This window comes from Heptranchias perlo, chromosome 6 (assembly GCF_035084215.1).
Source record: "Heptranchias perlo isolate sHepPer1 chromosome 6, sHepPer1.hap1, whole genome shotgun sequence".
Lineage (NCBI taxonomy): Eukaryota > Metazoa > Chordata > Chondrichthyes > Hexanchiformes > Hexanchidae > Heptranchias > Heptranchias perlo.
In genome coordinates, this window is record NC_090330.1 from 89848340 (window position 1) to 89864835 (window position 16496).

Here is a 16496-nt window from a genome sequence, read left to right on the forward strand (position 1 = left end):
GGAGGAGTCACGGATTTCTAACACTTGCTGCTCCAGCTCTGAGTGGTCCATGATGTTGGCTGGTGTTCTCCGGTTTTACTCCCCTACCTTGTGCTGTTTACTGGCTTGTCCTGCGGAGAGAGAGGGCGGGGGTTAGTGAGTGTCTCCTGAAAAGGAAAGTGCAGATGTGTGGGTCTTCTGCTTGTTATGTACATGCTGAGAGTGAAAAGTAGCAAGTTTGAATCAGGATGGGGAGGTGTTCGATGGAAAGTACATGTGCAGAGTATGAAGTGAGAAAGGAGCCATGAGAGTAGTTGGTGATTGTGCATAGGCTACCAATGAGAAGAGATTGACGCTAGTGGCTGCAAGGACGAGGTAAGTGTCTGTTTATATTAAGAATCAGATGTGGTGTAGTATGCCTTTATGATGGGTGCTGAAGAATGTGATGGAGGGGAGGGAATTGTTGAGATTCCCAGGCGAGGGGAGGAAAACATAACAACATAAGAACATAAGAAATAAGAGCAGGAGTAGGCCATATGGCCCCACGAGCCAGCTCTGCCATTCAATCAGATCATGGCTGATCTTTGACCTCAACTCCACTATCCCAACCGATCCCCATATCCCTTGATTCTCTTAAAGTCCAAAATTCTATCCATCTCAGCCTTGAATATATTCAATGGCTGAGCATCCACTGCTCTCTGGGATAGAGAATTCCAAAGATTCACAACCCTCTGCGTGAAGAAATTCCTCCTCATCTCGGTCTTGAATGGCTGACCCCTTATCCTGCGACTATGCCCCCAAGTTCTAGACTCTCAAGCCAGGGGAAACAATCTCTCAGCATCTACCCTGTGAAGCCCCTTAATAATCTTATATGTTTCAATGAGATCACCTCTCATTCTTTGAAACTCCAGAGAGTACAGGCCTATTCTACTCAACCTCTCCTCATAGGACAACCCTCTCATCCCAGGAATGAATCTAGTGTACCTTCATTGTACCGCCTCCAAAGCAAGTATATCCTTCCTTAGATAAGGAGACCAAAACTCTACGCGGTACTCCAAGTGAGGTCTCACTAAAGTCCTGTACAACTGTAGTAAGACTTCCTTACTCTTGTACTTCAACTCCCTTGTAATAAAGGCCAACATGCCATTTGCCTTCCTAATTGCTTGCTGTACTTGCATTCTAACTTTTTGTGTTTCTTGTACGAGGACACTCAAGTCTCTCTGAACAAAAACATTTAATAGTTTCTCACCATTTAAAAAATATTCTGTTTTTCTATTCTTCCTACCAAAATGAATAACCTCACATTTCCCCACATTATACTCCATCTGCCACCTTCTTGCCCACTCACTTAATCTGTCCATATCCCTTTGCAGGCTCTTTGTGTCCTCCTCACAGCTTACTTTCCCACCTTTCTTTGTATCATCAGCAAACTTGGATACATTACACTCGGTCCCTTCATCGAAGTCATTAATATAGATTGTAAATAGCTGAGGTCCAAGAACTGATCCTTGCGGCACCCCACTAGTTACAACCTGCCAACCTGAGAATGACCCATTTATCCCTACTCTCTGTTTTCTGTCCTTTAACCAATCCTCAATCCATGCTAATACATTATCCCCAACCCCATGAGCCCTTACTTTGTGTAACAACCTTTCATGTGGCAACTTATCGAATGCCTTTTGAAAATCCAAATATACTACATCCAATGATTCCCCTTTATCTAACCTGCTGGTTACATCCTCAAAAAACTCTAATAAATTTCTCAAACATGATTTCCCTTTCATAAAATCATGTTGACTCTACCTAATCATATTATGATTTTCTAAGTGCCCTGTTATCACTTCCTTAATGGATTCCAGCATTTTCCCGATGACCGATGTCAGGTTAACTGGCCTGTAGTTCCCTGTTTTCTCTCTTCCTCCCTTCTTGAATAGCGGGGTAACATTTGCTACTTTCCAGCCCACTGGGACCGTTCCAGAATCTTGATAATTTTGGAAGATCAAAACCAATACATCCATTATCTCTGCAGCCACCTATTTTAGAACCCTCGGATGTAGGTCATCAGGTCCAGGGGATTTGTCGGCTTTTAGTCCCATTAGTTTGTCCAGTACTTTTTCTCCAATGATATTCATTGTTTTACGTTCCTCACTCTCATTTACCCCTTGGTTCCCCACTATTTTTCGTATGTTTTTTGTGTCTTCTACTTTGAAGAGAGACACAAAGGGCCCGATTTTACCAGGGGTGCGGGTTCCCGGCGGATGGGCAAGCGGGCACGTTGGTAACGCGCCCGGTGAAATTAGTGGGTTTCCCGCGTGATAGCAGCAGGCAACCCACTAATTGGATTCACTTACCTGCTCCTCCGGGTTCCCCGCTGCTGATCTGCGCGTCGGGCGGGCTGCGCATGCGCAGTAAGATCTGTCAGCTGGAGGCGCTCTATTTAAAGGCGCAGTCCTCCACTGACAGATGCTGCAACCAATAGTAAAGATGACTGCATGGAGCAGCCCAGGGGGAAGGCTGCTCCCAGTTTAATGATGCCTCACCCCAGGTATCAATACATGGGGTGAGGAGGAGGGGGAGGACAGAGATCTTCCACCCGGCGGACGGGAGGAAACGGCCTGCCTCCGCCACCAGGAAGGCCTGGCTTGAGGTGGCAGAGGGAGTCACCTGCGCCACCAACATATCGCCCACCTGCACACAGTGCAGGAGGCGGTCCAATGTCCTCAGTAGGTCAGCCAAAGTGAGTACACGTAGTCTTTCCCCTACACTCCGTCTGCCACATCACTGCCCCCACCCCACATCTCCTTCGGCACTGCCAACACTACTCTGTCACATCACCCCTCATACCCACTTAAACCCCATCCTCATCTTACCTGCACCTACTCACCTCACCAGTACTCATCCCGCCACTACCACTCAACCCAATCCTCATACAATCTCATGGCTCTATCCCATACTCACCCTCTCGTGCATCTCTCTCACGGCCAGCCTCACTCAACCTGCCACCACCTGTGCTGCAGCCACAGGGCATGCATCACATATGTGCAGTAGGCAGCGTAAGGCAAACGTGTCGTGAGCATGAAGGGGATGCACAAGGGTGTTTGAGGGTTTGTCATGGTTGTCACTTATATTGAATTTCTGAACAACTCACATCACACATTATATTGGCACCACTACTGCCATGTCTTCGCCAATCCTGTCTGGTTTGTGCAATAATGCCCGCTCCTGGGTATCACTATGAGGACCCACCACTGATGCCACCCATTGTGTCACTGCAGAGTGGGTGTAGGTGTATTTGCAGGGCTCTTCTGCGCAGAAGACTGAGAGACATCGGCGATGTCCCCGGTTGCACCCTGGAAGGCTGTGGAGGAGAAGTTGTTGAGAGCAGTGGTGACATTGACAGCGACAAGTAGGAAGATGGTGCTCGGGCCAGCCAGGAGCAGTTCGGCATGAAAGAGGCTGCAGATGTCCACGGCTACATGTCGAGTGACTCTGAGCCTCCGTGTGCACTGCTGTTCAGAGAGGTCCAGGAGGCTGAGCCTCGGTCTGTGGACCCTGTGGCGAGGGTAGTGCCCTCTGCGACGCATCTCTCTCTGCGGTAGCCCTCCCTCCTGCTGTACAGGTGGATGTGTCACAGCACTCTGTTGTGGAGCTCCACGTGTCAGAGGTGGACGGCGTGGATGGCGAGGCTGGTGAGGCTGGTGATGCTGTTCGCCCTCCGCGGAGGTCATGACTGCAGCTACGGCGGCCCCCATCCGCAAGATGTACATCTGAGGGGGTCCGCAAGGTAGGTACATGTCTCCGGACCCCGGGGTAAGTGTGCAGGTTGGTGACTTTGACCGTCAGGAGGAGGGTGGTGGAGGCCAAACTTTGTCCCAAGTGACAGAGTGGCCTCCTGCAATGGGTGAGGGTCTCCCCCCCTACCTGTCAAATGGACCTTTGCAGCTGCCACAGGCTGACAGCTGCAACACGTCCATTCGATCTGGGAGTGTTTCCCCCAGTGTGTGAAACAGTCCCATGTTGATCCAAAATCACACACAGTCGCTTAATCAGGTCAGTCAATGACCTGAAATAGCTAAGTAAATACTCTCAAGTGGCATCCCGCTGGCTTTAATTGCCTGCGGGATTCCCACCAGAGGGGGCTGCGCGCGCACGCCGGCGCGTCAGCGGGGAACCCGGAAGTGGGCAGGATCGAGGCGGGATCCAGTCGGAATCCTGGATTTCGCAATTTTCAAGGCCCCCCCGCCGAGAACGCACCCGATAGCGGGTGCTAAAATCGGGCCCTAAAATCGGGCCCAAAATGTTTGTTTAAAGCATCTGCCATTTCCTGATTCCCCATTGTAATTTCTCCTTTCTCAGCCTCGAAGGGACCAACGTTTACTTTTGCTACTCTCTTGCTTTTTGCATACCTGTAAACTGATGCCATGTGTTATTGATTGTTATAGAAATATATACACGAGTAAAACTCACCTGGATTTAAAATCAAGGTCTAAAAAACAATAAAGTTAAAACTTGCCTTCTTGCTTCTAAAGGCATACTTCAGTGGACAAGTTCTTCAGTATTCCTGTGTGACCAATTTTATAATGAGATTAAAATATTCAAATGAGGCCACGCACAATGGTTGGATGGCCGAATTGCTTACACCCAAATCGGCCTTTGGAAACTCAAGCACGTGAGGACGGGAGCCCGCTTTGCTGATCCGCTGCTCTACTGTCCAGCTAAAGACTTCAAAATTCTGTTGTTAAGTACTAGCCCTAACTTTCTGCAGCGAGTATGATTTATTTTAACAGTGCAAATGCAACAATTTCTTGAAACTCACGGGGAGCTTGACGACGAGCTCCCATTTTCGTGAGGCTAACGGCAGAGTGGCACTAATCGTCCAGCAATTTGTGGCGATTAGCGACTCACGGGGTATCTCTTTCTTGCCACAAATTGCTGGGTTATTTTCACATTAACAATGGTGCGCACATTAAACTTGCTGTTATTTTGCCAGTAAATTCTGGCCCATTACTTTTTCCTGTAAGCTGCATGATTTTGCCATCCAAGAAGGAATAAGCATACAGCAGGATGATGAGAAGGCCCATGAGAGACACATGCCCACAGGAAATGGGTGAAGAAAAGGAAAAAAAAAACACCAAATAACTGATTAGGAGCAGGCTGATTTTGCCCCTTCCCAGCACACGGCACTGTGTTTAATTAAAGCATCTTTGCTTCCACCCCAAATAAGATCAGTTAACGTCAGCACAATAATTGAATCTAGGACTTTATGGTCGGTTGATTTACGCCCTGCCTTAACCAACTGTTCAGGTGGAACAATTCTTAATCTAAAACTTGATTTTTGTTTGCTCCTCTGCCAATGATTTCTGACCACTAAGTTCAAACAAAACATATATGGTGAATATTTTCAGTGAATGTGCATTCAGGGTTTTGTTTGCTATTACTGGGTGCCTGACTCATGACGAAACTCATCATCGTGCTCAAGAGTCTCCAAACAGTTTCTATGGAGTGAATTTTCTCTCCATGGAAACATCCCCTCAAACCTAAATCCAGAGAGCTTAGGCGTAGCCTTCAACAGCCAAGGTTTAGGGATCCCTCAAATTTGCACTGTGATACTGCTGGAGTTTAACCATCTAAAACCATGTAACTTATCAACACAAAGCTACAACAATAGCAATTAGCATATAATAACATCATTAATGTAGCAAAATGCCTCAAGAGACTTCACAGAAGCAAATAAAAGTACACTGAACAGTAGCTGGACAAGAGTTAGGGGAAGTGATTAAAGACATGTCTGAAGTGATAAGTTTTGATGAGGCTTTTGAAGGAGGGGAGAGAAGCAACAGAATGGACGGATTTAGGGAGAGACTTCTGGAGTGTGGGCCCAAGGTGGCTGAAGGCCCTGCCACCAACAAAGGAATGAAGGAACAAGAGTTAGAGAAGCAGAGGGCAGTTGGTGGCATGTAGAGCTGGAGGAGGTCAGAAAGGTTGGAAGGGATAAGTCCATGTGTAATAGGGGATTCAGGCATTTTTAAGAATCCACACTGCCTGCATGGATCTTCTTCTGCTGACAGGACATATCGGGAATTGAGGCGTGTGCTGCCCAAACTTTGCTGGCTATTAATGAGCAATGTGCCCCAGAATTTCTGATATGCAATGCCAATGGAGGAGGCTCCATTCTGACCACATAGATTTGGAAAATCAGCCATTTTGATTTTCCACTACAACTTTGACCCATTCTTAAATGTTGTGGTTCCTCATTCATTCCCTTTCCTTCCTCTAAAGACTCTCTCCCTCTACCTCAATTAAATACACGATTCAGCCAAGTGTGCTTAAAAGTAAGTTTTATTTGTCACAAAAGTAATTTCATTGAGGAGATCACACTACAATCATTTGAAAGATTGTTAGAAAAAGAAACCATAAGTTACAGATACGAAATAACCAAATGTAAAATTCCTTCCATTATAAAAGTACAAAATACAAAGTTTTGAATAATATTGATTCAAATTATACCTTTCAGAGAGAGACATGGAACCAGGTCTTATCCTAAAATCATTGAATCAACAGATTGTTCCATCAGGCTTGAGGATGGTTTTAATAGTGAGAATAACATTCAAGATACTTAAGGAAACATTAACCTAATTTGCACCCATTCTCCCTTGCTAAACATCTCTGCAATAGTTTGTATTGTTACCAGTTTCTGTGCATATATCTTTCTATATTCAGGATTTTCCGTCGCACCTCCTCTCCTTACTCAAACAGTGGTCAATCCTTCCAGAATTTATCTCCTTTAGATTAACCTTTATTCTGCTGTTCTTATTTTTCATATTTGCTCTCAGCTAGAATCATAGAATCATAGAATGGTCACAGCTCGGAAGGAGGCCAATCGGGCCGTAGAGTCCGTGCTGGCTCTCTGCAAGAGCAATCCAGCTAGTCCCATTCCCCCACCCCATCCTCGTAGCCCTGCAAATTTTTCCCTTCAAGTTTTATCCAATTCCCTTTTGAAGGACATGATTGAATCTGCCTCCACCACCTCCTCAGGCAGTGCATTCCAGATTAGAACCACTCGCTGTGTAAAAAGTATTTCCTCATGTCGCCTTTGGTTCTTTTGCCAATCACCTTAAATCTATGTCCTCCGGGTTCTTGACCCTTCCACCAATGGGAACAGTTTCTCTCTATCTACTCTGTCTAGACCCTTCATGAATTTGAATATCTCCATCAAATCTCCTTGCAACCTTCTCTGCTCTAAGGAGAACATCCTCAGCTTCGCCAGTCTATCCACGAAACTGAATTCCCTTATCCCTGGAATCATTCTAGTAAATCTTTTCTGAACCCTCTCCAAAGCCTTCACATCATTCCTAAAGTGCAATACTGGACACAATACTCCAGTTGTGGCCGAACCAGTGTTTTATAAAGGTTCATCATAATTTCCTTGCGTTTGTACTCTATGCCTCCATTTATAAAGCCCAGGATCACGTATGCTTTCTTAACTGCTTTCTCAACCTGCCCTGCCATCTTCAACGATTTGTGCACATATACTCCCAGATCGCTCTTTTCCTGCACCCCATTTAGAATTGTACCCTTTAGTATATATTGCCGCTCCTCGTTCTTCCTACCAAAATGTATCACTTCGCATTTTTCGGAGTTAAATTTCATCTGCCACATGTCCGCTCATTCCACCAGCCTGTCTATGTCCTCTTGAAGTCTATCACCACCCTCCTCACTGTTCACTACCCTTCCAAGTTTTGTATCATCTGCAAATTTTGAAATTGTGCCCTGTACACCCAAGTCCAAGTCAGTAATATATATCAAGAAAGCAGTGGTCCTAGTACCGACCGCTGGGGAACACCTCTGTATAACTCCCTCCAGTCCGAAAAACAGCTGTTCACCACTACCTTCTGTTTCCTGTTACTCAGCCAATTTTGTATCTATGCTGCCACTTCCTCTTTTATTCCATGGGCTTCAACTTTGATGACGTCTATTATGCGGCACTTTATCAAATGGCTTTTGGTAGTCCATATACACCACATCAACCGCATTACCCTCAACGATCCTCTCTGTTACCTCATCAAAAAACTCAATCAAGTTAATGAAACATGATTTGCATTTAACAAATCCATGCTGGCTTTGCTTAATTAATCCATACTTGTTCAAGTGACTGTTAATTTTGTCCCAGGTTATCATTTCTAAAAGTTTCCCTGCCACCAAGTGTAAGGGGTTTTTATTACTGTTGTTTCTCGGGCTTATAATAGGTCAGCCAGTTATGTTTTTCCTGAGCTGCCCTGCCCGCTGTGCGGTTGCGAGTCGCTTACCCCTTCCTGATTCTGAGCTGAGGACTTATCGGGCGGTAACAAAGACAGAACTAACAGACCAGTGGATTGGTACAAGGAAAACCAATGTTTATTAATAAGAAAACTAAAACTACAAGGTAAACAGTATTATACAGAAGATAAAGAAATCGCTATAGATACAATACAGTCTTACACTTTAAGGGGTGGAAGAAACGGACACATCGAGGGAAAATTCTAAAATCACAAGTTTAGCAATATCCCATTTAACCCTCACCCTTACACTTATGCTAGATTGTCTTGTGGCGGCCAGAAAATTAATGCTCACCGGTGAAACAGATGAAAAGGCCTGGCCTCCGTGCCCTGCTGCTGCCGTCGACATGTGGTTGCGAGGTTTACTGGATGGCCTTCCTTCTTGGTTGCTAGCAAGCAGACAGGACACCGGGCCAAGAGGCGAAGAGAGAAGAAAGAGAGAGATACTGGGCAGCCCAGTTATACCCTCTTGGTAACAGGTTTTTCTCATACCTCATCAGCTTGCTTCATTGTTTGATTTAAGCACGAAATGTAAGACAAAGGACCCCATCTCTGGCCCATTTACATTAATGGCCGGTTCCTGTATTGCTGAGTTTTAACTGCTTTAAGACAAAGGACTTCATTTCTGGCCAATTTACATAATGGCCGGTTCCTGTATCGATCTGTTCCATAACTGCTTTACCATTGTTCCGAATGTACCTTGATGGTTCACCTTTTGTCCTGCAATCACTTCCTGCTTGAATTTTGATGTGTTGGCCGGCCATGTTGATGGCTTGCCTCAGGGCTTGAATGCACCTGCATTGTGCAAGGAAACCTGTCTGAGACACGAAGCCTGCCAAGTTGTTAGAGAAATGCTGTTGGCTTTTTAGGCCATGAGTCTGACCGCAGCCATTTTGAAAGATCCTGGATTTTTAAAACAGTCACACCAGGGTTTCTTTAATAACTCCAATAAATCTTCGGGGTGGGGGGAACATGTGAAATTTTGCGAATCCCGTCACAAAGTTAAGCTGACTAGCCTCTAGTTGCTTGGTTTATCCTTGCACCCTTTTTTAAACAAGGGTGTCACATTTGCAATTCTCCAGTCCTCTGGCACCATCCCCACATCTAAGGATGATTGGAAACATAGACACATAGAAAATAGGAGCAGGAGTAGACCATTCAGCCCTTGGAGCCTGCTCCACCATTCAATATGATCATGGCTGATCCTCTATCTCAATACCATATTCCCATTCTCTCCCCATACCCCTTGATGCCTTTTGTGTCTAGAAATCTATCTAGCTCCTTCTTAAGTATATTGAGTGACTTGGCTTCCACAGCATTCTGTGGTTGAGAATTCCACAGGTTCACCACCCTCTGAGTGAAGAAATTTCTCCTTTTCTCAGTCCTAAATGTCCTACCCCGTATCCTGAGACTGTGGCCCCTCGTTCTGGACCCCCCAGCCAGGGGAAACTTCTTCCCTGCATCCAGTCTGTTTAGCCCTGTCAGAATTTTATATGTTTCAATGAGATCCCCTCTCATTCTTCTAAACTCGAGTGAATACATGCCGATTTGATCCAATCTCTCCCCATACGATAGTCCTGCCATCCCTAGAATCAGTCTGGTGAACCTTCGCTGCACTCCCTCTATGGCAAGTATATCCTTTCTTAGTAAGGATACCAAAACTGCATACAATACTCCAGGTGTGGTATACTGTATAACTGCAGTAAGACATCCTTGCTCCTATACTCAAATCCTCTTGTAATGAAGGCCAACAAACCATTTGCCTTCCTAACTGCTTGCTGCACCTGCATGTTTGCTTTCAGTGACTGGTGTACAAGGAAACCCAGGTGCCTTTGTACATCAACATTCCCCAATCTATCACCATTTAAATAAAACTCTGCCTTTCTGTTTTTTCTTCCGAAGTGGATAACTTCACATTTATCCACATTATACTGTATCTGCCATGTATATCCCCACTCACTCAACTTGTCTAAATCGCCTTGAAGCCTCTTTGCATCCTCCTCACAATCCCACCTAGTTTTGTGTCGTCAGCAAGCTTGGAAATATTACATTTGGTTACCTCATCCAAATCATTGATATATATTGTGAATAGCTGGGGCCCAAGCACTGATCCCTGCGGTACCCCACGAGTCACTGCCTGCTGCCCCAAAAAAGACCCATTGATACTGTTTCCTGTCTGTTAACCAACTTTCAATCCATGCCAGTATATTACCGCCAATCCCATATGCTTTAATTTTGCACGCTAACCTCTTAAGTGGGACTTTATCAAAGGCCTTCTGAAAATCCAAATAAACCACATCCACTGGTTCTCCCTTATCTATTCTACCAGTTACATCCTGAAAAAACTCAAATAGGTTTGTCAAACATGATTTCCCTTTCATAAATCCATGTGGACTTTGTCTAATCCTGTTGAAATTTTCTAAGTGTCCTGTTATCACATCCTTTATAATAGACTCTGGCACTTTCCCGACTATTGATGTTAGGCTAACCAGTCTGTAGTTCCCTGTCTTCTCTCTCCCTCCTTTTTTAAATAGTGGGGTTACATTTGCAATTCTCCAATCTGCAGGAACTGTTCCATAATCTATAGAATATTGGAAGATGACAACTAATGCATCCACTATTTCCATGGCTACCTATTTTATTACTCTGGGATGCAGATTATCCGGTCCTGGGGATTTATTGACTTTCAGTCCCATTAATTTCTCTAGCACTGTTTTTTTACTAATACTAATTTCCTTTAATTCCTCCATCTCACTAGTCCCTTGGCTCTCTAGTATTTCTGGGAAGTTATTTGTGTCCTCTTCCGTGAAGACAGAACCAAAGTATTTCTTTAATTGCTCTGCCATTTCCTTGTTCCCCATTATAAATTCTCCCGCTTCTGACTGTAAGGGACCTACATTTGTCTTCAGTAATCTTTTTCTTTTTACATACTTGTAGAAGCTTTTACAGTCCACTTTTACGTTCCTTGCAAGTTTACTCTCATACTCTATTTTTCCCCTCTTAATCAATCTCTTGGTCCTTTTTTGCTGAATTCTAAACTGTTCCCAATCCTCAGGCTTGCTACTTCTTCTGGCAACTTTATAAGACTCCTCTTTGGATCTAATACTATCCTTAATTTCTTTTGTTAGCCATGGTTAGGCCATATTTCTTTTTGTGTTTTTGCACCGTAAAGTAATGTATAATTGCTGCAATTCAAGCATTTGTTCCTTAAATCTTAGCCATTGCTGATCCACCGTCATGCCTTTTAATGAAGTTTCCCAATCTAACATAGCCAACTCAGTCCTCATACCTTTGTAGTTTCCCTTGTTTAGATTTAGGACCCTAGTTTCAGATTAGACTACTTCACTTTCCATCTTAATGAAGAATTCTGTCATGTTGTGGTCACTCTTCCCTAAAGGACCCCGCACAACAAGATTATTAATTAACCCCTTCTCATTGCACAATATTCAATCTAGGATAGCCTGTTCCCTGGTTGACTCCTCAACGCACTGGTCTAAAAAACCATCCAGTACACACTCCAGGAATTTATCCTCCATAGAATTATTGCTAATTTGGTTTGGCCAGTCTATACCAGATTAAAGTCACCCATGATTACTGTAGTACCCTTGTTACATGAATCTCTACTTGCCTGTTTGCTGCTATCTCCTACATTACCACTACTGTTTGGAGGCCTATAGACAACTCCCACCAGTGTTTTCTGCCCCTTGGTGCTTCTTAACTCCACGCAGACTGATTCTACATCTTGATTTTCTGAGCCAATATCCTTTCTCACTATTGCTCTGATTTCATCCTTTACTAACAACGCCACCCCACCTCCTTTTCCTTTTTGCCTGTCCTTCTTAAATATTGAATACCCTTGGATATTCAGCTCCCAGCCTTGGTCACCCTGCAGCCATGTCTCCGTAATTGCTATTATATCGTATCCGTTTACATCTATTTGTGCTGTTAATCTGTCTACCTTATTACGAATGCTTCGTGCATTTATATACAGTGCCTTTAGATTTGTCTTTTTAACATATTTAGACATCTTAACATTTTTTTATACTATGACCGTATTTTTCTTATTACCATTTTTTCATACCCGGACCCTATTTGTTAGTGCACTCTTTTGTTTGTATGCTCTGTCCCTTCCTGACACAATCTGGTTATCCTGACCCCAATCACTTTCCTGCACTGCTTCCTTGTCTTTTCTCTTTAGCACTCCAGATTTCTCTGCACCGGCACCCTCCCTCCACCCGCCCCCCACCCCCCGCTTATTTAATTTAAAGCCCTATCTACCTCCCTAATTATTCGATTCACTACAACTCTAGTCCCAGCATGCTTCAAGTGTAGTCCGTCCCAACAGAACAGCTCTCTCTTTCCCCAGTACTGGTACCAGTGCCCAGATTATGGCCAGTACGTCTGCAATTTCCACCCTTACTTCCCTCAGCAACCTAGGATGCATCCCATCCAGACCAGGCAACTTATCTACTTTAAGTATAGCCAGCCTTTCCATTACCTCCTCTTTATCAATTTTTCGCCCATCTAGTATCTCAACTACCTCCTCTTTTACTGTGACTTTGGCAGCATCTTCTTCCTTGCTAAAGACAGATGCAAAGTACTCTTTTAGTAGCTCAGCCATGCCCTCTGCCTCCAGGCGTAAATCTCCTTTTTGGTCCATAATCGATCCCACCACTCCTGTTATCCCCGTTTAGCATTTGCATGCCTTTCGAAGACTTTTGGATTCCCTTTTATGTTAACCGCCAATCTGTTCTCATACTCCCTCTTTACCCCTCTTATTTCCTTTTGCTTCCCCTCTGAACTTTCTATATGAAGCCTGGTTTTCACTTATATTTTCAACTTGACATCTGTCATACGCCCCTTTTTGCTGCTTCATGTTACTCCCTATCCCTTTTGTCATTCAGGGAGTTCTGGCTTTAGTTGCCCTACCTTTCTCCCTCGTGGGAATGTATCTAGACTGTACCCAAACCATGTCCTTTTTAAAGGCCGACAATTGTTCAATTACGGTTTTGCCTGACAATCTTTGATTCCAATTTACCCGGGCCAGATCCGTTCTCATCCCACTGAAATTGGCCCTCCTCCAATTGAGTATTTTTACTTTAGAGTGATCCTCATCCTTTTCCATCGCTAATCCAAATCTTATGATACAATGATCGCTGTTCCCTAAATGTTCCCCCACTGAGACTTGTTCAAATTGACCCACCTCGTTCCCCAGAACCAGATCCAACAATGCCTTCTTCCTCATTGAGCCAGAAACTGGTCAAGAAAGGTCTCCTGAACACACTACAAAAATTCCTCCCCCTCTTTGCCCCCTACACTATTACTATCCCAGTCTATATTAGGATAGTTGAAGTTCCCCATTATCACTACTCCATGGCTCTTGCAACTCTCTGTAATTTCCCTGCAAATTTGCTCCTCTATATCCTTCCCAATAGATGGTGCCCTATAGAATACCCCCAGTAGTGTAATGGCACCTCTATTGTTTCTTAACTCTAACCAAGTAGATTCTGTCCTTGACCCCCCCCCCCCCCCACCCCCCCCACCCAGGACATCCTCTCTCTCACCAGCACTATACTATTCTCCTTAATCAACACTGCCACCCCCCTCCATTTCTTTCCTTCCCTCTCTTTCCTGAACACCTTGTATCCAGGAATATTTAGTACCCAATCCTGCCCTTTTTTGAGCCAGGTCTCCGTTATCACCAAAACTTCAGATTCCCATGTGGCTAATTGCACCTGCAGCTCACTAACCTTGTTTACCATGCTTCGTGAGTTTACACACGTGCACTGTAAACCTATCTTAGACCTTCTTGTATTCTCTCTTAATCTGATCCCACCTAATGCCATACTATTTCTTACTCTAGTGCTATCTGTCTCTCCCAATCCTTTGTGCACTTTATTTCTCCTTTCCAATGCTGCATCCTGGTGCCCATCCCCCTGCCAAATTAGTTTAAACCCTCCCCCACAGCACTAGCAAACCTCCCCGCAAGGACATAGGTCCCGGCTCTGTTGAGGTGCAACCTATCTGGCCTGTATAGGTCCCACTTCCCCACAACTGGTCCCAATGCCCCAGGAATCTAAAGCCCTCCCTCCTGCACCATCTTTCCAGCCAAGCATTCATCTGCTCTATCCTATTTCTATACTTACTCCCGCGTGGCACTGGGAATAATCCGGAGATTACTACCTTTGAGGCTCTGCTTATTAATCCCTTTCTTAACTCCCTGAAATCTTCTTGCAGGACCTCATCCCTCTTTCTACCTATGTTGTTGGCACCGATATGGACCACGACCTCTGGCTGTTCATTCTCTCCCTTCAGAATGTTCTGCAGCCGCTCAGTGACATCGTTGACCCTGGCACCAGGGGGGGGCAACATACCATCCTGGAATCACGTCTGCGGCCGCAGAAACACCTGTCTGTTCCCCGAACTATTGAATCCCCTCTCTTGACCTTTCTCCTCCCCTCCTGTACAACTGAGCCACCCATGGTACTGTGGACTTGGCTCTGGCTGCACTCCCCAGAGGAACCCTTTCCCTCACCAATACTGGTTAAAGAGTGAGGTGCACTCAGGGGTCTCCTGCACTACCTGCCTGGTCCTCGTCTGTCCGTTACACAGAGAAACGCATAATTAACAAATAATCAATTGCCCCAATTACTCAAAACACATGGCAAAAAAGCAATCCAAAATATTAATTACAAAGTTTGAGTTAACATTGAGTAATTTATAGACAAGGACGAGGATTTTTAATTCAGTGAATTGGAGGATGGGGAGACAACAAAGTTGCGCATGGACAGAGATAACAGAATAGCTGCACTGAGTGTGGAATAGGATGTGGGTGGCAGATTTTTCAGATGTATTAAAGTTTGTGAAGCTAATCAGAAGATCTTTGAAGACATCAAACCTGGAAGTGATGAAGACATGGAAAAGAAGTAATTGGGGAGAGGTAGGGCAGGGCTGAGTGATGTTGTAAAGGTGGAAATAATTATTCTTGATGATGAATAGGAGATGGGCTTTCAAGCTCAACTCAATCAGAATCAAATAGAATACTTAGGTTGTGCATCATCAGATTCAGCCTAAGTGAGCAGCAAGGGAGGGGGACAAAATTGGGGGTCAAGTTACAGAGTTTCTGGCAGGATGGTTCCAGTCTTGCTGATGTTATTTTGAGGAAAATAATATGGAAAGGTGGAAAATGCTATTTCAGAGTCTGACTGTCCAGGAAAAAAAATAAAGCAATGGAATAGTAGCTCAGAATGATCAGGGGTAACACCTTGATGAACAAAACTGCACCGGAACTGAATGCTCCTACTCATGTGAATCTTTAGAAATCTGACAGCATTGTAGACAAACTATGAACAGTTCAGTAGCGACATTCAAAATGGCTCTTGACCATTCGTGGAAATGTCGTGACACTGGGGAATGGACTCCAGGACACGTACATGCCGACTGTAACCTTTTTAAGATGACATCAATGTTTTATCTCATGTATCAGCTTGTTATTTTTTTACAAGAAAAATCAGTTTTTTTCATTGGGATTGGAGAATGTTAGTATCAACCAATCAGATTGGTTGGATGGTGGAACTAAATCTGTTTGAAACTTTTCTCTCGCTGTTAGTTACTTCCTGTCACTGTTAGTTGCATATGAATTTGAGACAGATTTTTTTTCAAATGAGCTGATGGTTTCTGAGAGTTACAATTGCAGGTGTTTTCATTTCATGTTTGTCCCTGAAGCAAAGAAAGAAAGAAGAAAGAACTTACATTTATATAGTGCCTTGCGTGATCTCAGAGTGTTTTACAATGAATGAATTACTTTTGAAGTGTAATCACTGTTGTAATGTTGGGAAACGTGGCAGCCAATTTGCACAAAGCAAGGTCTCACAAACAGCAACGAGATAAATGACCAGATATTTTTGTTTTAGATGTTGGGTGAGGGATAAATATTGTCCAGGACACCAGGGAAAATTCCCCTGCTCATCTTCGAATATTGCCATGGGATCTTTTACGTCCACCTTAGAGGGCAGATCGGCTTATCCAAAAGGCAGTACCTTTGAGGGTGCAGCTCTCCCTCATTATTACACTGAGATGTCAGCCTAGATTATGTGCTTAAGTCAGCAGAGTGGGACTTGAACCCACAAACCTGTTGACTTAGAGGCTTGAGTGTTACCACTGAGCCAGGGCTGCTACCTTAGAAGTTATGCATAACAAGTA